Raw genomic sequence first — 23386 nt, 5'->3', positions numbered from 1 at the left:
GTGGGCGGTCCCATGACAATCCCAGGGGTGTGGTTTTCAATCTCCCGATTTTACCAACCTAACGTTTGTAAGTATGACAGCACGCGTCAGCGAATCACTGTGTGAATAAGGCCTTAGGCTACTTGTTTGATCGGAATTTACGGGGAAATAGGAGACAATATGTCATCTTTACTTTTCGCCCAATAACATAAAACAAAATGCCTGCAAAACATAAATGATAAAAAAAAACTAACTTATAATTATGCTTTCCTAAAAAAACAAAACACACCCATCCATAAAAAATAGTGTGTGAGAAGCAGGCCTGAGCATATTGCGGGGGGGGGGGGGGGGGGCAAAGAAAAGAAAGTGTCCCTGTTGCCCATAGCAACCACAGCTTGAAAGCCACAAGGACACTCCTTTTCTATCTACACCCCAGCGTGAATTCTGGTTGCTATGGGCAACAAGACTGCTTGTCCTCTCCAGATTGACTAAACTTTATTTATAGCAACACAAAAGAACGCTGAAGAAATCCGCCCGCTCTGTTTAGTGACGTCCCTGCCCGCAGCCCTTTCTAGCGATGAACTTCCAATGCTACGAGTCCAGACAAGTCCCAGGAACTCCCAGCCTCCCCCTCACTGTACACGTCCCGTTAGGCACAGGCCGGCGGTCCGTGGGCAGGAAACCGAGCCAGAGCGCGGCCAAACCGTCCCCGTGCCCTCACGTGACCGCCTCTCTCCCCCGGGTTCTCGAGTCCTGACTCCTGACTCATTTCCCCACCCACGTGTCTCCCGGTTAACCTTCTTCCGCACTTTTCGGTCACGCCCACAGCCACAGGACCACGCCCACCCAGCTGGCTCGCTGCAGCCACGCCCAGAAAGTGTGTTTGTTCTGGAGCGAGTGGACGGGAAGCGCGCTGAGGAGGAGCAGCAGAGTGTGTCCAGGTGAGTGGCCCCCTGGGCTGGAGGTGTGCAGGGGCCCCTGTGGTGTGCCTTTGTTTGGACCATGAGTGCTATTGCTCTTAAAGGGACAGCCACCTCCAACTCTGGTCCTGGACAGTTGTATGTACTCTATTGTTTCCTGTTATCAGCCATTTCAGTCTCTGACCAGACTGGTGACCACAGTGTCTGACCGGTCACATGACCCTGGAGCGTGTGGTACACCTATGTGGCAGCACTTCTCCGTGGACTGGCCCCTTACAGGCTGCCTGCTTTGAACTTTTTGTTTCCTTCCTCTGGGATCCAATCCTGTTATCATTCCACAGGAGACCGTGGACCTCTCCGCCCTCGTATGATCCAGCCCTTTAAGAGATTTGTTTTCCCGTCGGTCTCGCCAATGAGGAAGAACGCGCTTTGTAATCTGTTCACCATGCAGATGCTTCTTGCTCCAGTCCTTATGTTGTGATGTCATGCTATCTCTGATGACATCACGATGGTCATTTTGCCGCTTTACCCATTATAGCGCACTATCCACCCATGCCCATTGTCCCCGACACAATCCTCTGATGTCACTTCATTGCCCTACCCCACGCTGTCAGGACCTGGCAAAGGTGGAAAATCTGAAAATCTTATTACAAAGTAATTTCTTGTTTTAAATGGGGCATGCCCTCTTTTTCGGAAACCCATTTATTTTAGTGGATTACACTAATTAATATATATATATATATATATAATGCAGCTACATGCAAGAGCAGTGTAAAGGCTCATTCAGACCGCCGTGTATATTTTGCAGTCTGCAAAATGCGGATACCGGCCGTGTGCGTTCCGCGTTTTGCAAAACGCATGCGGCCACCCCAATTATAGAAATGCTATTATTTGACGGACAAGACTAGGACATGCTCTATTTTGTGGGACCGCGGAACGGATGTCGCGTGTGCTCCATTGAAATGAATGGGACCGCCTTTTGCGGAATGGATGCGGACACGTAAATAGGGTCGTGTGAATGGAGCCTAATCGTGAGATATCTCTAGGGAACTCGTATATGCTGTAGGTAGAATACATGGGTCCGCAGCCTCCTGCCCTCCAACTACAACTCCCAGCATGCACACTTGCTCAGCTGTACTTAGAACTCCACAAGGCGTGAGTGGAGCATGATGAGAGCTGTAGTTTCACAACCACTGGAGGTAAACGGACCCTGTGAACGGTAGCCTGTATTCTGCTTTCGGGAATGGCGTGCTTGCTCTACTTTGCCTTGGACCATGTTTACGAGCGGCCTCCATAGGCCGTGCCGTTCCCGGCGTGTCAGCATGTTGTATACTGCTGCATCCTGCTTCTGCAGTTCTCCTTCTCTACATCCTGTCACTTGTCCTTTGCGTCTTTTATTCTCTATTTCCTCTTAAAGGGGTTGGTCCATCTCGCACATTGGTGGCATATCTCTAGGATCTAACACCGATGTGGGACCCTCACCTATCTCTGTGCAAACCGGGCAACCCTCCATTCACTTTGAAAATAGACAAGCGCCTGCTCAGCTATAATGGAGAGGTGGCCGCGCTTGCGCAGTGCACTCTCCATTGCCTTCTATGGGAGTTCCAGAGTGCAGTTGCTCTGCTCTTTTCGGAACTCCCATTGAAGTGAATGGAGTGCGTGCGCCACGTGCTCCCCTTTCCTTTTGGGGGCCTCGTTCTAGAGATAGGGACTGAACTGGACCCAGTATTCCAGATGTGGTCTCGCTAGCGCTCTATACAGCGGGTTCACGATCAGGTTGTATACCGCGCTGGATGGCAGGGATATACGTATGTACGTGATAAGTGTTCCCGTCGTCCCCGCAGCGTCTAATTCTATATGGCAGCAGTGTGTTGATTATGAACTGGAGCCGTGTTCCTATATAGTATAGTCAGTGACTGCTATACATTAGGCTTCAGGACATGTCAGTGTCTTTTCACCCTCGGTGATCTGCAATGGTCAGTGAAAACCAGATGGCATCAGTGTGCTGCCCGTGACCCATTGGATGGAATGGGAACGTTCTGTCTGCAAAATGACCAAGATTAGCGCAAGCTCCCTTCCACAACAGTCCACAGAAAAATAACGGACATGCCTATAGAATTCAAGAGATCCGCGTGCTGTGCCTAGAGAACACTTCACGCAAACCATACGGATTGTGTCGGGATCTGTTCACAATCTGTCACACAACACTATTCACTATTAAACAGGCTGACATTATACATGTGCAACAGTCGGTGGCGTGCCGAGGGTGTTTGGCACCCGGGGGGGGGGGGGGGGGGGGTCCTTGTCCTTTCTCTGGCACCCCCCCCCCCCCCCAATACTTGACCACATACCGCTTACATCCAGGGACATCTCCTGTCTTGTAGACCTTCTCTTTCCTCTTCTCCTTCGTTAGACCGCCATGAGAAATTCTTTCAGCCGCATCTCGTCTCTACAGAGTTTGTTACACAGACATGTTAGATTTCTCAATTTTTCCATCAACCTCCTCATCCTGGTGTCCTCAGTGTCATCCTGCTGCCACCCCCAATACTGTGCCTGTTGTGCCCCCCCCCCAATGTCCCAGGTACTATACTGCTGAAAAAATTGTGCCCCCAGTAATAACACCCTATATTGTGCTCCAGGTAATAATCCCTCTATAGTGTCCCCAGAAATAATAGAATGGCCCCTACAGTGCCTCCCCAATAGCAACGTCCCCCACGCTCCCCCCACACAGTAGTTTCCCCCCACACTGCCCCAATATAGTAATTTGCCCCACACAGTAGTTTCCCCTACTTTGCGCCATATAGTAATTTGCCCCCCACATAGTAACTCCCATAATTATTGCCCCCACAAAGTAATCCCACCATAATATTTCCCCCCCCACACGTCCTCCTGTGCGCCCATGTCCCCCAAAGTTGACACATAAAAAAAAATAAAAGCGGCCGAGGTTCTCCCCGCCTTGTGGAACATGTCTGTGCCGTACATGGTGGGGATCCGCGGTGCCTCTTTTGCGGGCATAGAGGCGGTGGGACCCATCCCTAGGGGTGGTGATCGCCACCGCCTCTTGCTGCAGCGGGAGGCACGGTGGATCATAGAAAACCGTAGCTACTGGCCCGCATGGTTTGAATGATAAGAACGATATGGCGGTGTTCTTATAGTCTATTCTGCTAGCCTACTCCATCCCTCTATTCCCACTACTTGTTTGTGCTCGTTTTTCTCAATCGTTATTTGTTTTGGCTATATTAGTGCCTGCATGTATCGTTCTGCTCTTGTACATGTGTCCTCCTCTTACTTTGTTTCTGTCTATGCACGGAGCGTCCTGCCGCCACTATGGGGATGGTTGAGGCGACGCCTATTTGTAGCACGTCTAGTGCGCAGAGAAGTCATAGCGGTCCGACGAAGCGCTAGTCCAGCGCGAAACGGCCGTCACCGCCGATCCTCAGTGAATGGCTTGCTCCGCTCCCCTGCTTGTCTGTTGTTCACACATGAAGGAATAAAGCATGAAACTGTTTTCACTACTTGGCGAGTGCCGCATCTTCTTTCTCTTATTACTTTAAATACTTACCTATGTCCAGGCGCTTGCTCGCAGAGGAAGGCGCGCACAGTTCTCTGTGCTGCTCCGTCCCGGCACAGGGGCGCGCAATGACGTCATCACGCACGCCTACGTAGGGATTTCACTACCGCATAGGCCTCGGGCCTACTAGGCCTGAAGCCTATGGGGGTGATTGGCGGCGGGGCAGGGAACTATGCCCTCCGGTGCCCTGCAACAGTATGTGGGCGTCAGCGCTCCAGCAATGAGCGCTTCCATCTGTATTGATGGAAGCGCTCATTGCTTCCGGCACCCGGGGAGGACCACACCACCCGCCCGCCACTAGGCAGGCCACTGGCAAAAGTCACCTGAATTTAACTCTGCTATTGTTTTTTTTTGTGTGCCCCCGTTTTTGTTCAATTATAACTTTTATTATACACAAATTAGCCTCTAGGAGCAGGGGAGGGGGGGGCGTTTTGCTCCCTGAAAATAGTCTAAGGCATACCAATACGCCTTAGACTTTTCCCTGCTTTTCATCAGTGCAGTGAGTGCTGTGGCCTGCACGGGCAGCGCAGAGATGCTGCCCGTGCCTGCAGTAACGGAGCTCCTTACAGCAAGGAGCTTTGTTATTGGTTAGTTTGGGCGGGCTGCCGGAGCGGTACAGGCACTTGCAGCAGGGGAAGATGGCGGGAGCTGGAAGTAAGAGGGGCTAGCTCTTGGGGGTGACTGTAGTAAGGATAGCCAAACGCGCTGCGCAAGCACCCGGAAAACATGACGGCGATGGAGCTGAAGATTACAGCCCGGACATAAAGATGGACATACAGTACAAGGTGACAGCAGCAGCAGCGTGTGATGTATTGATGTGTGTGGTGTATGTAGTGTAGGGCTGAAACGATTACTCGATTGAATCGAGTAATTCGACACAAAAAAATCTTCCATGCAAATTTTTTGCATCGAGGATTCGTTTGTGTCATGTGACCACGGAGAGGGAGTGAAGCGCTTGCTATTACTCACCGCTCCGTGGTCACCTGGTGGCCCGCAACGCGCTGCACTTTCCTCCCGACACATCGTCAGCTCATAGTGCACGTAAGCGCGCACTATGACCCGATGCTGTGTGACGTCAGGATGACAGTGCAGCGGCCGCAGAAGAAGATGGAGGAGCTGTGGAGCGGCGCCCCTACAGGAAAGGTAAGTACTGGCGCTGGGGACATGGCTAGGAAGTGGAGCTGGTGGCACTGGGGGGGCAGATGATGGCACTAGGGGGGGCTTTTATAAAGAAAAATGTTCTTTTAATTAGTTTTTTGTTATTGGAGTACTCGATTAATCATTGGATTAATCGATAGAATACTCGATTACAAAAATAGCCGATAGCTGCAGCCCTAATGTGGTGCAGTGTGTGATGACTGTAGTCATGTGTGTGTGTATGCAGAGGTCGCACTACATTTTTTCCGGAAGAGTAAAAATACTCCTCTTAACATTTTTTTGCAGTAATTCATATATATAGTGCACAGGCCCACATAACGTTACAAGGCGGATATTTCTGCAGGGAACCATTGCTAGTCTCCCATGCAGAAATAAATGTAGACAATTTTACATTTATCCAACATCCTACACTAAACATAAGACCACGCTGCCGTACACGGCACCCACCCGACGCTACTATATACATTAGAGTTGTTGCGATACCAACATTTTTATTCGGTTTCGATAACATAAAAAAGTATTGCGATACTCGATACCACGCAAAAAAAATAAAACAAAAAAAGGCACGTGCATTCCGCATTTAAAAAAAATGGCGAATCGCGCAAATTTTTTTAATTTTAATACAGGAGGCGGGTGCCGGAATCAAATAGCCGGCACCCGACCTCTATGACAGGGAGCTGCGATCCGCTGCAGTTAACCCCTCACAGCTCCCTGTCAGAGGCAGGATGTCGGCTATGCAATTCTGCTGCCGGCACCTGCCTCCTGTATTAAAAGTTAAAGATGACCTTATATGGGTTCGGACTTTCTTAAGCAGCAGGCTACGCAGAGCGGCGCCCAGCGATGTCCCAGCACTTACTATTATTCCTGGTCGCCAGTCCGTTCGCCCGCTGTGCGCCTGTGCCCCATTACAGTCTCCTGCACTCCTGCTCCATATGCTAATTACTATCGGAGCAATGTGGAGGACACAGCAGCTTCTCTAGTGGGCGTTCCTTCTCCCTGCGCTGCGATTAGACAGCGCTACAGCCAGAGGAGAAGGAACGCCCACTAGAGAAGCTGCTGTCTCCTCCCATTTGCTCCGATAGTAATTAGCATATGGAGCAGGACTGCAGGAGACTGTAATGGGGCACAGGCGCACAGCGGGCGAACAGAGCGGCGCCCAGGAATAATAGTGAGTGCTGGGACATCCCTGGGCGCCGCTCTGTGTAGCCTGCTGCTTAAGAAAGTCTGAACCCATGAAAAGTCCTATCATTGGTGGCGCAGTGCGCCCTCCCCTCTCTCCCCAATGGTGGCAGCGGCATCAGCAGCACAGGGGGAGGGAGAGACTGCTTCCTTCTCCCCTGTGCTGTTGAGGGAACATGAGTGCGCCGACAGCAGCGCTCTCATGTTCAGTGATACTAGACTGCGCAGAAGCGCAGGCCAGTATCGGAAAAAAATGGAAATCCCGGTATCGTATCGATGCCGGGACAAAAGTATCAATTGGGTATCGAAATTTTGATACCCGCAACAACCCTAATATACATATTACATACACAGCTCTACCACATGCCCATTACACAGTTTACTTTATACACATTGCACACACAGCTCTGCTACATGCCCATTACACAGATAGAACTACAGTGTGCACATTACACACAGAAAACTGTACAATAGACTGGTTACACTGACATAGCCCTGCTTTATACACACCTTCCATACATAAAGTACCTCTGCATTCTCCACCAGCACAGTCCTACAAGGAGCCTGTGTTCCCCTAACTCCTCCCGCACACATGGCTGATCACATGACTGTGACATCACCACAGGTCCTGTAACCACAATGTAGTGTTGAGTCCAGACTCTGGGGCTTCATGTGTGCCAGACATGGCAGCTTCTGAAACAACACTCCTGACTAGAAAAATAGTCTTTTCCAGGGAGTAAAATGGCCTGAACAGGCGTCTATGACGCTTGTACAGGCGTTATTGCGTGTGATGTATGTGGTGCAATCCGTAGTGAATGCACAGCAGGATATTATAGCCAAGTGATAAAGTACAGGGAAGAGCCACCATATAGGACTGTAATTTATCACTTCGCTATAATTGCCTGATGTTATTTAGACTAGTAATGGTTCCACTGTATACTCACCTCTTAGGCCCCGTTCACACCACTGCTATTTATTTCTGCTCCGTTAGATGAGCAGAGCAACACAAATAATGACCGTGCAGGATCGGGCATGTAAGGGTGGGTTTTTGTCATACGTTCACCGTATACATTAACGGACGCCTCAGACAGATGCCATACTGTGGCATCCGTCACCATAGAGTTCCATTGTTCAAAAAAAAAAAAATATACCATTTTTTTTGCAGAACTCTGTAGGATGGGAAGGCGTAGTGTACCAGGTTTTTCCATCCTGCAGAATGCAGCAAAAAAAATTTTATAGGCTAACATATAATTATTATTATTTTTTTTACAATGGAACTCTATGGTGACGAATCTGTCTGAGGCGTCCGTTATCATATATATATATATATATATATATATATATATATATATATATATGGTGACGGATCTGTCTGAGGCGTCCGTTATCATATATATGTTTTTTTGTGTACATTAAATGTATGGCAAAAATGTGATGTGAGCCCAGCCTGACTGACAGGGAAGAAGCTGAACAGACTCCACTGACTATGATGGAGTCTATTCAGTTTCTGTTCGGGATGCTGTCTTTTTAACAGACCAAAAAAGTCCTGCACACAAGGCTTTTTGTCCGGTCTTTCGACAGAATCTACAACAGAAGCTCCAAACGCAGATGTGAACAATTATAGGCCTACGTATTATCTATCTGAATTACCGCAACTTTCGTACTCCTCCTCGGGTAAAAATACTCCTCAAAAATAGTAAGGAGTATTTTTACTCTTCCGGGAAAAATGTAGTGTGACCTCTGATGTCACCGCTGCAGCTAGGAAAATGGAGCCAGGCCAGTAGAACTGGAGACAGGGTCTGTGAGGTAAGTACTTGTATGTTACTTATTTCAGGAGTATCCTGGACATCCCCCTTTAAGGGATAGCTGAAGTATCTGTCTTCGACTCAGCAATCTTCCATCACGGGGTGGGAAAGGGAACATGGAGGTTTGTCGAAGCCAAAATTACGTGATTGTGGGTGTTAACTGTTGTCTGAACAAGTTATGTCCAGCAGTGATCACATGTGGTGTGCCTTGGTTTTTTTGTAGAAACTTTGAAGGGGTTGGAAAGAATTAAAATAACAAAAGTTTGTTTCTTACCTCACCGATCCGCCGCCGCTGCTCCGATCTCTGCTCCTATCCACTTCGTGGCCGCAGGCTTGGCACACAGGAAATGGCTGGCAGTGCCCTTTCGGCCGATCACTGGCTGAGGGGGGGTCGTCAACCACTGTGCTAAGCCTTGTGCCAACATAGTCTTTTTAGGATGGTACTTCCAAGTAGCCTTATTCTTCAGGGCTCTACACAGGGCAGATAAACAGGATCCAATTTCTAAATTGATGTTCTCCAATTTTGGCAATCCCAAACTTAGGGTCCCTTGACAATAAGATGATGATGATAAAGTGCCCTTCTGTTCGGACCCCCAGCAATCAGCTGTTATCTGTGACTGTGGGGAAACCTTACCGTAAATTTTAAATTTCCCTGCAGCGCCACCACTGGACAAATGAAGCATTAGACCACTCAAATCAATAGGTGATGTGTGTAATACAGGACAGGTCCTCCAGAACAAGAGACCATCTTTGTAACCGATCTCCACTCTGAATAAAAATCCCAAGCAGAGGGACACCCCCCCCCCCCCCCCTTCCTCTTCCTTTTAACTCAAAATGTCCTTTAAATGGAAGACCCCAGACTTTTGTGGCTGGAGTTGCATTGCAGGCTATGTTGACGGTCTGTCTATAGGTACTCAGCATATTATTATTTTTTTTTTATAGAACAGTATGTTCATTATCATCTCGTGAATGATCAACATCGCCGCATGTTCTTTCCTGAGTTTGGGGGTTATCTTGGAATCCAAATGTCCTGTTCCTCCCTGTTTCCACGGTGACCCATCTGTTTATTTGCTGAAAATCTGTCACCTAGTATTCTGCTGACTTAACTCCTATGCCGCTAGTGGTTGTCAGTCGCACAAGCCTGCCATGAATATCTTCGTCGTGCCTTTATTGAAGGAGCGGCAGGAAGCGCTCTACCACCGAATTATTGTGGGATTGCAAGCGTTAACAAGGATCTTTTACACAGCCAGAAAGTGTTCTTGAAGATTTGAGGACTTTGTTTCTAGCATTGACTGCAGGATCCCCGAGCATCTCCGTAGTATCAGCCGCGGGAGGACAACAGGTCAGTCTGAGGACCATGATGGATGATAGTAAGATCTTCAGATGTCCACAGCATTGCTTCGGCCCTCCGGTTAGGCTTGGTGTAAGTATAGGGAGCAGCTTGGCGGTAGGAGGATGTGTTGCTCCCTACGCTTATACTTTGCTAACTATGCACTTGATTTTAACGGTATAATACGATTTACTAGGTGACTATACGAGGTTATGAAGATTGATTGATATATATATATATATATATATATATATATATATATATATCTCAATCAAATTTTTTTTTTTCTTCCTTCTTTTCCCCACTTCTTTATTTTCTACCACTGAGATATACATTTTTCCTTCTAGTCTAGGCTCCATCCCTGACCATGTACCTCCATGTACTTGCTCCCCGCCCCTCAGTTCCGTCTTAGGCTCTCTTCATTGCACTTCAGTCCCCACTTGTAAACTTCCACCACTGACGGCGTCACGTCCGTCTCTTCAGCCAGTGACTGGCCTCAGCAGTGACGCTGTCCCCAAACATCTCCTGACCCCACAGTGATGTACTGCTTTGAGGATGCGTTACAGCTGGTGCCAGTGATTGGCTGCAGCAGCACATGACCCTTTCTAAAATGCATGCCGGGGATTGGAAGAAGCAGGACAGGACCCTTGTCGGTGGGGAGCAGGTGAGTGACCCTTATCTACAGCTCTATCCCGAGCAGAGATGTAATTGTGATAGAAGCTGGACAACCCCTTTAAGGTGGTCATACACTCTAAGTCAGGGTTGCTCAACCTGCGGCCCTCCAGCTGTTGTAAAACTACAACTTCCACCATGCTCTGCTGTAGGCTGTTCAGGCATTCTGGGAGTTGTAGTTTTGCAACAGCTGGAGGGCCGCAGGTTGAGCATGCCTGCTGTAAGTGAATGTAAGCTGCACTCAGCAACCATCTAGTTTGTAAAGGGCTGTCCGATGGGAGTTGTCTTCTCATCCGTTTCTTTTTACCTGAGATAAGAGGTGTCTGGCAGCAGCTTTTTCACTTCTTCTCATTGAGAAAGCATGCATGGTCACCTCGGCTTGTGGGAGGGAAAGCTGTTGGCAGCAGCTGAGGGGTATGGGCAGGTTGAAGTATCTACTTGGCCATACATCTTAGATATACTGCTGGTTTCAGCAGGACCAGCCAACCATACATCTTGTATTGGAGGGGAGAAGGACTGGACATGTTTCATTTCAACTGCCCGATCATTTTGTTCTCAAGGAGATAAGTCGCTGCCAGAAGAGAACACGTGCCTGCTCTGCTGGGCATGCATGTGTATGAGGAGATTGAGAATGATAGTTGTTGTATGTGGATGTCCGCGCTCGGCGTGTCTTGTTGCGCACACGCAGTCTAATCAATGCTCTAGTCTGATCATTAAAGGGGTTGTGCTTTTTTTTTTTTCCCTCCCTTTTTCAGCCCCCCCTTACTCCCCATCATGGTCAGACCCGCAGTGAGAATCCTTCCTGATACCCGCTGCTGGCTTCCAGCTCCATCACTCCGCAGGTCTCCTGTTTGATGCGGGTCACTTGACCGCCGCAGTGATGCAGACTGCCATGACCCAGTGACGTGTCACATGGGTGACGTGTGCCCTGCGTCAGACAAGAGACCTGTGACCTGCTGTACCCAGGGGGGAGCAATGGAACCAGAACCAAGTGGCGGGGATCAGGTAAATATGCTCACACCATGGGTCCAGCCACACTAGGGGGGCTAAAAAAGGTTATACAACCCCTTTAAAGCTGCCATACTGTTATCGCTATAGTGTAGAGTGATGCAACCCACAGCGGGTCTGGGAACACTAGGGGGGCTGAAAAAGGGTAAACAACCCCTTTAAAGCTGCCAGTGTAAAGTGTTGGCAGCAGCTGAGGGGTATGGGCAGATTGAAATATCTACTTGGCCATACATCTTTGATACACTGCTCATTTCGGCAGGACCAGCCAACCATCCATTTTGTATTGTGGGGAGAAGGATTGGGCATGCTTGATTTCAACTGCCCAATCCTTTTGTTCTCAAGGAGATAAGCCACTTCCCTTTAAAGCTGCCATACTGTTATCGCTATAGTGTAAAGTGATGCAACCCACCGCAGCTCTGGCAACACTGGGGGGCTGAAAAAAGGGTAAACAACCCTTTTAAAGCTGCTATAGTGTAAAGAGATGCAACCTCTCCCTCCTCAGGACAGTATTTTGTTTGTATTACTTGTACATTGTATATGTGACTATATGCGGCCGTGCTCAGTTTTTGGCTCGTCTCCCATCATGTGCGCTGCGACCGTATGATGAAGTGTCAGATTCTTTGGCAGGAGAATACTGTTCTGTGCAGAACTTGACACTGAACAGTTCTCTGCTTCTTTCATATTTATGTTGTTGTTGGGAATCGAGCAGATCGAAATGAATTTTGGATAATCCTCTACAGAGCAGTGCCGCAGGAGGTGAGACCTAATATTTTTTTTTTTTTTTTTGCTGCTCTTCAGAATTTTATTCCTAGGACAGCCAAATGTTTTGTGAATTTCCTGTCGTATCGATGCCTTAAAAACTCTTATGTACAGAATGTGTTTGAGGTGTCCATTCATCTCACCATGTGACAGGAGTGGGTGAATATTAGGGGCTGTTATGTGCATGTTGATAACATGATTGCCCTAAATCTTTACATTCAAATTTCTTAAAATATTTTTTTGGTCACCTAACAGATGCGCAGACGGATCCCGCGTCCGCATTCTGTGCATTGGTGTCGATGCGTGTTCGCAGCCTCGGTCATCGCGTGGATGTAATGCCAGTAGTGACTTTTGTCAAGTGTCTGCATCACCAAAAGCCATCGGGCATATTGTGCCGGTTAATGATTTAAGTGCCACAATGTCATCAGAAAATTGTTAAAGGTTGTTTTTTTTTTTGTTTGTTTTTTCTGATTGTTAAACATATTTAAGAAATTTTTGGTGGTTGTTTTTAGTTTTCCATGTTAATTAAAAAAAAATATAAAAAAATCCTGCGGTTTTTGCATTGACCATATAGGTGCAAGCTCCAATGTGGAGCTGTGTGAGAAATGATCCACAGTCCCAGTGGCACTACAAATTGCTTGGTGCTCCTGATGAAGTGTCCCGCTGATAGGGGCACAGAAACGGGTAGAGTGCATGTAGGGCATTTGAATCTGACACTGATTGTTGCGGCTGCTAAGTAGTGCAGGGAGTGATAGTCCATTAGCCAGGCATAATAGCGCTCCGTCTTCAACAGATGCCTGGCTGCGACACGGTCTTCTCTCCCTGACGCCAAGGGGGCTAATATCTGTTCAAAGACTCAACCTGACATAGGGTTGTAGTGTCTAGACGGCTACCTTGTTGTGGGACCCGGTGATTCCACCCAGGTTATACAAGGAGCGTCTGACACTGATAGTATTAGTAGTACTCCCTTGTGGACGCACAAGGTCCAGTGAGCTTATCAATTACTACTAATTCTCCTTTAGGGCAGAGATACAGCGCTACCGCAAGGTACATGGGTATTGCGACAATCTATCAGCATACCTACTGCTCTGACCATTTGTAGTGCCAGTGGGACTGTGGATCATTTCTCGCACAGCTCCACATTGGCGCTTGTCCTCTTCTGCCTAGTCCTAGTAAGGGCATATGAGCTCAGTGATTTTAATACATTTCCTAATAAAGATTTCCTTTTTAACCGTACATTTAGGCAATGACCATACACATTAGATTAACATTTGCTGAACCGGCTGATTTCGGTGCAACAGACTCCTCATCTTATGTGTATGGGGGTCTCTGGATAGTGGGTAGGATAGTAAATGATAATTTAACCAATGGCTATCCAAGGTATATGGGGATTTTTATGTTTACAGATGGGGTTTAAAGGCTATGGACTCCTTTTGGGGGCACTTTTTTAATTATTACAATATACTCATTTTGAGCTAAAAATCATGTTTTTCAATTGGTCTTTATTAAAAAAATTCTCTGCCCGTTTTCTGTACAGGGGTGAGACTCTCTATTAACAGGCTCTTTGATTAAACTGTGTCCCGTCAGGGAGCTTAGCTGACGGCTCATGTGAAGCTTATCTACGATCTCCTGAGAGCTCATAAACGCCCATTATACCTTTAATTCTTAAAGGGGTTATCAAATTTCTCAAACAGCCCCCCCCCCCCCTATGTGCCGGGCCCCTCACAGGTATATAATATACTTACCCCGCTCCCTGCACCGCTCCTGGTCCCCGCACAACCTCTGCTGCTGCTTCTCCCTGTACACGGATGAAAACATCCGGTGTCGCGGGGAAGGGGGGGGGAGCAGCCAATGGCAGATGGGGACGAGCCTCCCCAGCGTCACCCGCGATGCTAGGGAGGCTCATCCCCACCTGCCATAGGTTGCTTCCCCCCCCCGGACATGTTTTCATCCGTGTACAGGGAGAAGCGGCAGCGGCGGTGTGGGGACCAGGAGCAGCGCAGTGAACTGGTTAAGTATATTACCTGTGAGAGGCCCGGCACATGGGGGTCTGTTTGAGAAATTGGGTAACCCTTTTAAGGCTATATTAGGGCTCTTTCACACGAGCGGATGCTGTGTGGGTAATCTGCTGCGTGAAAGAGAGCCAAGCCCCATTCCTGACAGCAGAGACACGGAGCAGTAACATGATTGATAATGCTCCGTGCCTCTCTGTGACCTTTTTACTACAAAATCACACTGAGATAAAGTTGTCACTGTGATTTTGTAGTAAAAAGATCACAGAGAGTCAAAGAGCATTATCAATCATGTTACTGCTCCGTGTCTCTGCTGTCCGGAACGGGGCTTGGCTCTCTTTCATGCAGCGGATTACCCTCACGGGATCCCCTCGTGTGAAAGAACCCTTACACTGGCTGATAACACCACGCAACACTAATTTTGCTACTGAGAGGAAAACATGTGATTTATACTAAAATGAGCGCGCTGATTCCAAATATGAGATCGGAATTTGCCTGACACGTCTAGATTTTAACCCCTTAAAGACTCTGGGATTTTCCATTTTTGCGTTTCCGTTTTTCACTCCCCGCTTTCCCAGAGTCCTAACTTTTTTATTTTTCCCATAGCCTTATGAGGGCTTATTTTTTGCGGGACAAGTTGTACTTTCTAATGGCACCATTTACGGTTGCATACCATGTAGTAGGAAGCGGGGGAAAAAAATTCCAAATGGGGTAGAATTGGGGGAAAAAAACTCAATTCTCATAAAGGTTTTTATTTTTATTTATTTTTTTACACTGTACACTATGAGGTAAAATTCACCTGTCTTCATTTTCCAGGTCAGTACAGTTACAACGATACCACACTTGTATAATTTTTCTTATGTTTTAGAACAATACGTTTTTTGTTTTTTTTTGGGAATACAATAAAGAAAGAAACGAGTATCCATCAATATTCTTACATTGAAGCACGTGCAAATAAACAATTCGAGTCTCTTTGACATTAGTTTTCACTGACTAATAAGTAAATATGTGAGAAGTTGTCATATTATTGGAGGTAGAAAACCTGCTGCATTACCTGTAAGCTCTAATTGCGCATTTGCTGCAGCAAAACTCCATCAGTCAGAGTATTTGGAAGTCAGTGCAAAACATATCGTCAAAGAATAAAGATGAACAAAAGAACAACTTAATAAACTACGTTGTTCACTCTCAGCTACACGAGAAGGACGCAAGATACTTTACTTGCTTGGAATAACCGCGTAGGTGGAGGACAACCATATTTTCCAATGAAGTATCAAATTTGGGGTAGGTATGGTTCATATAGGCCAACATTTTCTCATATGCACATGACGTATTCACCATTATTATCACTTCTTGTAGGGAGGGGATGGTAGGGCTCTTCCAATATCTTGTTAATACCAGTTTAGTAGGTAGCAGAACATGGCCTATAATGTTACGAAGGTGAGCTGGGTAATCCATGATATTGTGCAACAATAGGGCCAGTTCGGGGGAAGAGTAATACTTCTCCCCATGATGGAGAATAGGAGGTCAAAGCTTCCCTTCCATAAATGTTGAGAGATAGGATATGACCAAAGGATATGAAGAAGGGATCGCCTACCTCTCCAGCATAAGTGGGAAGTACCGGGATATATGTGGCTCAGTCTATCGAGTGTAAGGTACCATCTAAGCATTGTTTTGATAGCGGCCTCATAGTGAGATACACAAGTAAAAGTTTTAGATATAAAAGAAAGTGAAGAGGATCAGCTGGAAACAGAGAATTCCCTACCCAGTTCCTTTTCTTTTGAAATAAATGGAATAGATTTCACAAATACTTGTTTAGAGCTGAGGATAGCCTATAAAGACCGTAAGCCAGTCGATGTATGCTCTGTAGTATTCCAGGGTCAATAACCTCTTTACATGCTTTTATCTGCAAGGCATCTCTAGTATGTAAGAGATTGTGGATTCTAAGGTATATATAAACATTTTTATGGGATAATATAAAGTACTGGTCATGTAAGGATGGAAAACTGTTTCAACTGGTGTCCTTCAAAAAGGAGTACTACTGAAGAGAGTCCTTTGGACGCCCATGCTGCCATCTCGAGATCAGAGACCCAAAAGGCTAACGTCTCTAATGGTGCGTAGGCCCTAGTTGAAAACTGTACTTTAGGAGCTTTGGAATGAAAGTTTCTCCAAGCTGAGATGGAGAAAGAGGGAAAGCTTGGGAGAGTTCCAAGAGAGAGCGATGGGTCGAGGGCTGCTATAAGTAAAGCCTTTAGGTTATGTCTAGGAGAAATGGCTGTTTCTATATAAATCCAATGGTGTTGTAGATCACCTCTCCACCACTCTCTCAGGAAACTCAAGTGAGTAGCAATATAATAATCATAGATATTAGGGAGGCTTTCCTGTATTAATAATTTGCGGGCAATACGTGGACGTTTGGGGGTCCAGATAAAGGTATTAAATAGCTTATTAACGCGATGAAAAAACGAGGACTGGATAGATACAGGCACTGTCCTAAAAGTATATAGGATTTTTGGAAGAGTTAGCATCTGAAATGTTGCTATGCGACCCACCCAAGATATTTCTTGTTTATTGAACTGGATCAGATCCTTCTCCACTACCTCAAGCAGGGGGAGATAGTTAAGGCGGCATAGGAGCTTGATTTTATTAGTAACCTTGGTACCTAAATATTGAACGCATTCTGTTTGCCAGTCTAACTTGAATCTGGATTGTAGCTCTAACAAGGATGAAGGCTTAATGTTAATGGGGAGCGCCTGAGATTTCTTCTTATTTACTTTATAAAAGGAGTATTTGCTATACTGTTGGATGATTTCCATCACCGCAGGTAAGGAAAGTTCTGGAGAACTGAGTGTCAAAATGACATCATCAGCATACAATGAAAGTTTATGCGACCTTCCCCCAATATCAATACCATAGACCTCTTCAGAGTTATGGATAGCCTGGGCTAGGGGTTCAATGGAAAGGATAAATATGAGAGGGGGGAGATGGCATCCCTGTCGGATACCGTTGGTGATTGTGAATGGAGCTGAGGGGTTACTATATAGTGCTTTCACTGCACCTAAGGGGCCACACAAACCCATTGTTTGAAGCACAGAGAAGGAAAAAGGTCAGTTAATACGGTCAAATGCCTTCTCGGCATCTAGAGTGACTGGCACTGCTCCCAATCCTGACCCCTCAATGTGGTCAACTATGTTCATAACCCTCCATGTGTTACCAATTATTTGTCTCCCTCTGATAAATCCAGATTGGTCACAGTCTATTAGCGATTATAGAATGGGCGCTAAACGGGTGGCTAAGGCTTTGGCATGGATTTTTAGGTCTTAGATTTTTAGTAAGCAAATGGGTCTAAAGTTTTGCGGAGTGTCTGGTGGTTTCCCTGGTTTCGGAATGGTAACTAACTGCTGAGAGCATCTCCGATGGGAAGGAGCCACTAGAAAACCCTTTCTGTAATGCCTCCTACATGAAGGGAAGGAGGACATCTAAAAAGGTCTTATAATAATTATTAGAAAGACCATCAGGTCCAGGGGCTTTCTGGTTGGGAAGAGTCTATTTATTTTCTGAAGCTTATTTGTAGAGGGGGATACTCAATAGATCTAATTGTTCAGCTGAGATATGTGGAAGGTTGAGACTACTCAGGAAGGCCTTAATGTCTGCTGGGGAGTTGTAGGGGGCATTTGGGGAGGGGTCTAAGTTATAAAGAGAAGAATAGTATTCCATAAAGCTATCAGCTATACCCTGGGGATCCATAATTGTCGAGTTATCTTTAGAGGATCGTATGTAAGGAATCCTAGACTTAATCCTCTGAGATTTCAACCGCTGAGCTAACAGTCCACCTACTTTATTTTGAGAGTACTATTTAATCTTTTGTAGGTATTGTTCATATCTATAAAGGAGGCAATCTTTAAGTTGGAGTCTGAGGTCTTTTAAATGATCTGAGAATACTGAGGTGGATTTATTCTTATTCTCCATGTCCTTAGTAGAGGCCAATAGCTCCGAAATTCTTTTATCTCTGGCTTTCTTTGCAGTATGGCTCAGTTTAATAAAAAAAAAAACTCTAATGAACGCCTTATGGGCGGTCCACAGAATTAACGGACAAGAAACTGAACCCATATTATATTGGAAGAATTCACGTAGGACAGCCTCAAGGTCAGCCTTATATGTTGGGTGAGACAATAGAAATGTATTACTACGCCAAAGGCAAGGGTGTGTGGTTTCATAGGATTCCTGTAATGACAGCGTGATAGCTGCGTGGTCAGACCATTTGATTAAACCTATGGTAGAATCTGAGACTAATGGGAGTAGTGATCTGGATATCAAATACGGGAATAGAAATGATGCGCTGTAGAAAAATATGTATAGTCCCTTTCTTGTGGATGATGGATTTGCCATATGTCAAACAATTCTTCTGAATGTGCCCATTGCCGAAAATTGGTATTCCTATATCTAGGAGGGTGGGAAGTGTCTAGTTCTGACACAGGGGGCAAGTTAAAGTCCCCACATAAAAGCAAATTTCCCTGTTTTACCTTATTTACTTTTCTATAAAGTTTTTTCAGAAAGCGGACTTGGTGAGTGTTGGAAGCATATAGCGCCACAATGGTGTAGTGAACATTATTGATGAGGCAGACTAGGATAATATATCTACCTGCTTCCTTCAATGATGCACTTGATTTGAGTAACAGCAATAGTATCTCTAAAAGCTAAAATTACCCCCCCCCCCTTGTTTTTTAACATAATAAGATTGAATAATAACTGGAGATTTGGGATGGTGGAGTCTGTGGCTATCTTTCGCTATAAGATGAGATTCTTGGGCACACAAAATATCACCTTTTGAGATCTAGGGCCTCTTGCCATAGAAAGACTCTTTTAGGAGGGTTGTTAAGACCTCTGACATTAAGAGAGATGATCTTAAGAACCCTTGGAAAGGTAAAGAAAGCTTAACCTGACATATTCCAGTATAACACAGACATTTCGAGACTCCCCAGGGATAGAGCCGTCCCCACAATCTCTTTGAATGGATTCATGCAGCTGAGAGTGAAGAACATCCAACTGAAAAACAAAAAGAGAGAAGCAAAGAAACGGCATACAGCAATAATAACTAGGCAGCGAGCATAGCTGCTGCAGAATTTTGGGTGAAGTCCACACTTAGTTGCCAAGGCACATAGCCTCAGAAGTTCAGAAGCTAAGTTATCTGCCACAAACGCCCAAATGGAGTATCACATGGTCTTCAGTGTTTGGTGCCTCTTCCAGATTCCACCACACGCCAATCTTAAAGAACATGTTGAGGATCTTTGGGATTCCCATTCTGGAGGTTCGCCATGTAGATGTTCCAGGATGATATGAGGGCCTTCCCCAATTCCATGGAGCTGATGGCATGTAGGGTTCCATCTTTGTTGATCAGTAGCTTAACGTGAAACACCCAGCTGTAAGCAATTTTATGCTCACGTAAGGGTAAAGTAACTGGGGCCAACTGACAGCGTTGTTTTAATGTAATGGCAGATAAGTCAGCAAACAGCTTGATAGGTTGGAATGGAGACGGGACAGACCCCTTTTTCCTGGACGCCTCTAGGACTTGCTCTTTTACATGAAAAAAGTGGATCCTTGCGAGGACCGCTCTTGGGACTGTAGTGGGAAGATGGCTCGGTCTCTGCACTCTATGAGCCCTGTCAATTACCATCTCTTGAGCTGAGAGGGAAGGCAAAAGGGCCTAGAAGAGTGAACAAAGATATTGTTTGAGTTCCGTATTAGGATTGTCCTCTGGAATGCCCTGGAATTTGATATTATTCCTACGGGATCTGTCCTCAAGGTCATTTATTTTAGCTTTAATTCTCTCTAGATCCTCAGAGTTCATTGTGGGCATCTACTAGATTCTTATGAGAGGATGCAAATTCTCCCATCTTGTTTTCTATATGGGAGACTCTGGGTAGTAATCCCTGTATGGTAGATTTGATTGGGCCTAGCCAGGACTGTAAGTCCGCATTGAGCGATTTGCTCACCTCCAGTAGCATATCTTTAATCAGGATGTCCGAGGCAGGTTGCTTAGAGACCTGGAATTGTTCCAGATTTGGAGCTGAATAGGTGGGTGCTGAAGGGGTGAAGTGCTCTCTTACATTCTGAGGGGATGCCGAGGGCTCCTGGAGTCGTGACTCTGCTTCTCTGGGCTGCCTGTGGAGAACAAAGATGGTGTCCGCCACGTGGGTGAGCGCTCTGCAGGGCCGGGGCCTTGTCCTTCTGGCCGCTGCTTGCCTTGTTTAGCCGGCCTTTGTTTCCTCCCCTCCATAGCTGGCGGAGATGAGGGCATCTCGGGGCTCCGCTCTGCATCCGGAACCTCTGCGGGGGAGACTGCATCGGGAAGTGCATTGTTCGGCGTGGAAGCCGAGCCATGAGAGCCATGCTGGGACGCCGGGGAGGGAGGGCCGGACTCCTCTCTCTGTCTTTCCCGGTCAAAATAAAAGTCCAATTTGCCCTGCTGCTGCCTTGTTCTCTTCCCTCTGGTCATCATGCGGAGAGGTGGTGAGTAGGACCACTTTAAACTTCTATGAAGACTGCAGACGATTTTAATGTCGCTGGGTGCAGGAGCTCTTGCTTCAAGCGGCCATTAGCTTCGTCTGCCAAACCACGCCCTCTCTTCTTGCGTTTTAATACTGACATTTTTATATATATTTTTTTTTTTAACATTTTGAGGAAAATTTATTATTTTTTTTTTTTATAACCATATTCTGACCCCGTATAACTTTTTGTGTGAGGGCTCATTTTTTGCGGGACGATCAGTTTTTTTTCAGTGATACCAATTTAAAGTGTGTGTGCGATTTTTTTTTTTTTTTTTGATCACTTTTTTATTAAAAAAAAATTATTGGGTAGTTGAAGTGACAAAAAAATGGAAAATTGGCTGTTTTTATTCTTTTCCCGTTACGCCATTTGCCGTATGCCATTAATATTGTTATATTTTAATAGTATGGGCATTTTCGCACGCGGCGATGCCCATGATAAATTTTTTTATTGTTTGAGTATTTTTATTTTACGGAAATAAAAATACTTAAACAATAAAAAAAATTTATCATGGGCATCGCTGCGTTCGAAAATGCCCATACTATTTAAAATGACTTTTTTTTATTTGCAATAACTTTTTTTAACTTTTTTTTTTTTTTAAGTCACCTTGGGTGACAATAACTGTTAATCATTAGATTGCCTATTGTGTTCATTGATGTCTATATAGACACCTTTGAACACTTCATTTGGACTATACCAATACAATGCTGCCACCTAGTGTCCTGTATTGGTATAGTCATCTAATAGGCACCGAAGCCTGCTTGAGGCTTCAGCCTATTAGATCAATGTAACAGGTTCCCCGATCTCTGCCGGGGAACGATGTTACCGGAGCGGAAGTGCGTGACTTCTGCTTTCGGACTGCGCAGATGCCGTGGTCACATTTGACCACGGCATCTGAAAGGGAAAATAGCAGAAACCCGGCAGCTATGGCGCCCGCTGCACGTGCAAGCGGGCGCCATGTTTGGGGTCCTTAAAGGGTTAAGTTATATATGCAAAGCCTATTCAGTTAGAATATTAATGCATTATATTGGAGATATTCCAATGGACATGTCCAGACCTGTTTAGACGCACTCAGGCTGATGTCAGCAGTTAGTATATAAGGCAAGCTGGACAGCTTTTGATAGTGATCTCTTATAGTGCTATCAGTTTTGAAACTTAAGATGGATAAACGCAAATGTGTTAACGATCCAGACAATTTCTGCTACATATGTGGCAAATACACTACTTATAATCAGCGCAAGATTCTGACAAAGCGAGTGTGTCTTGCAGCTCGTGATGCATTTGTGCTAGTAGTGCAGAACCTCCTTGAGAACAGACGAGCTGCAAACTGCTGAATTAGTAGACAACATGCTTACAGCATATGAACAACTTGGCTGCCGAATGTCATTGAAAGTGCATTTCTTACATTCCCATCTTGACTTTTTCCCACCCAATTTGGGACACGTAAGTGACGAACATGGAGAGCGGTTCCATAAAGATATTTCTACAATGGAGAACAAGTATCAAGGCGGCTGGAATCCCAACATGATGGGGGACTACTGCTGGTTTTTGTAATGGGAAAATATGACCATTCACAAAGGCAAAAGCAGATGCCTGAAGCACTTCTAACAGTGCTGGGCCTTGCTCAAGTAAGACTTTTAAACTGAAAAACAAGACTTTTTGAAGTTTTGTTATTCCATTACATTTTCATACACTGTTTACTATGCAAACTTTGATGTAGATCAGGTAATTGTTGGAGTAAAACTTGTTCTGTTCAAAATTATTCAATGCTTTCCAAGTGCTTATTTAATTTAGGCATACTTATGCATAGCAAAATTTTGCGACATGTTACAACAATTCTGAGTTTGGATTTGTAATCCGCACACTCGATTTAGTATAGGACAAATGCTTTTTGCCCAGTAGCAGACGAAAAGTTTTTTTTTTTTTTTTTTGTTGCGTGGTGTTATTTTTAACAAGTGTTCGCATGAACACCTCATTAGCTAGCAATCGATTGCAGGGAGGGAATGCTTCCCTCCCGACAATCACTTGCTGATCTGCCTGCCTAATACAGGCTTTATCTTACTGATAACATTGTGGCTTACAGGGTCAGACTGGCCCACCAGAGTACCAGATGATCCTCCGATGGGCCCAGTCTGTAGAGCCATTTGGAGTTGCCTCTGGAACCAATCACTTGCCACTAAAGTCTATTTCTTCGATACAAAACCTGTTAGACTTTATTGATGATATAGCAGTTGGGCTCCGAGAAAAATTTCCTTTGGTGGGCCCAAGAAATCCCAGTCTGACGCTGGTGGCTTAAAGGCTATGTACACCTTTTTTAGGGGCAATTTTTATTATTATTATTGCATTCTGCTCATTTTGAGCTAAAAAATCTTTTTTTCAATTTGTTTTTGTTAAATATTTTGAACCACTGTCTTTGTGCAGCCTTGAGTTTCTCCTGTAGTAGGATCTGA

The 23386-nt window shown here is 45.6% G+C and overlaps 1 protein-coding gene across 3 annotated transcripts in view; it reads left to right on the top strand.

Moving 5' to 3' along the window:
* Nucleotides 1-422: 422 nt before the first annotated feature.
* RHBDF2 (rhomboid 5 homolog 2) overlaps nt 423-23386 on the top strand; it is a 68126-nt gene continuing 45162 nt past the window's right edge. Inside the window, exons 1-2 of one of the 3 annotated variants that reach the window (XM_040435513.1) lie at nt 855-920; nt 9859-9954. The gene's annotated coding sequence lies outside the window, so the exon portion shown is untranslated. Of the gene's footprint in view, nt 921-9858; nt 9955-23386 lie in introns of all 3 variants that reach the window. The other 2 variants (XM_040435515.1, XM_040435512.1) reach the window with 2 other exon arrangements.

The sequence above is a fragment of the Bufo bufo genome, chromosome 6, assembly GCF_905171765.1.
Source record: "Bufo bufo chromosome 6, aBufBuf1.1, whole genome shotgun sequence".
Classification (NCBI taxonomy): domain Eukaryota; kingdom Metazoa; phylum Chordata; class Amphibia; order Anura; family Bufonidae; genus Bufo; species Bufo bufo.
The sequence above is the reverse complement of the archived record's forward strand: the minus strand, read 5'-3'. Positions and strand labels throughout refer to the sequence as shown.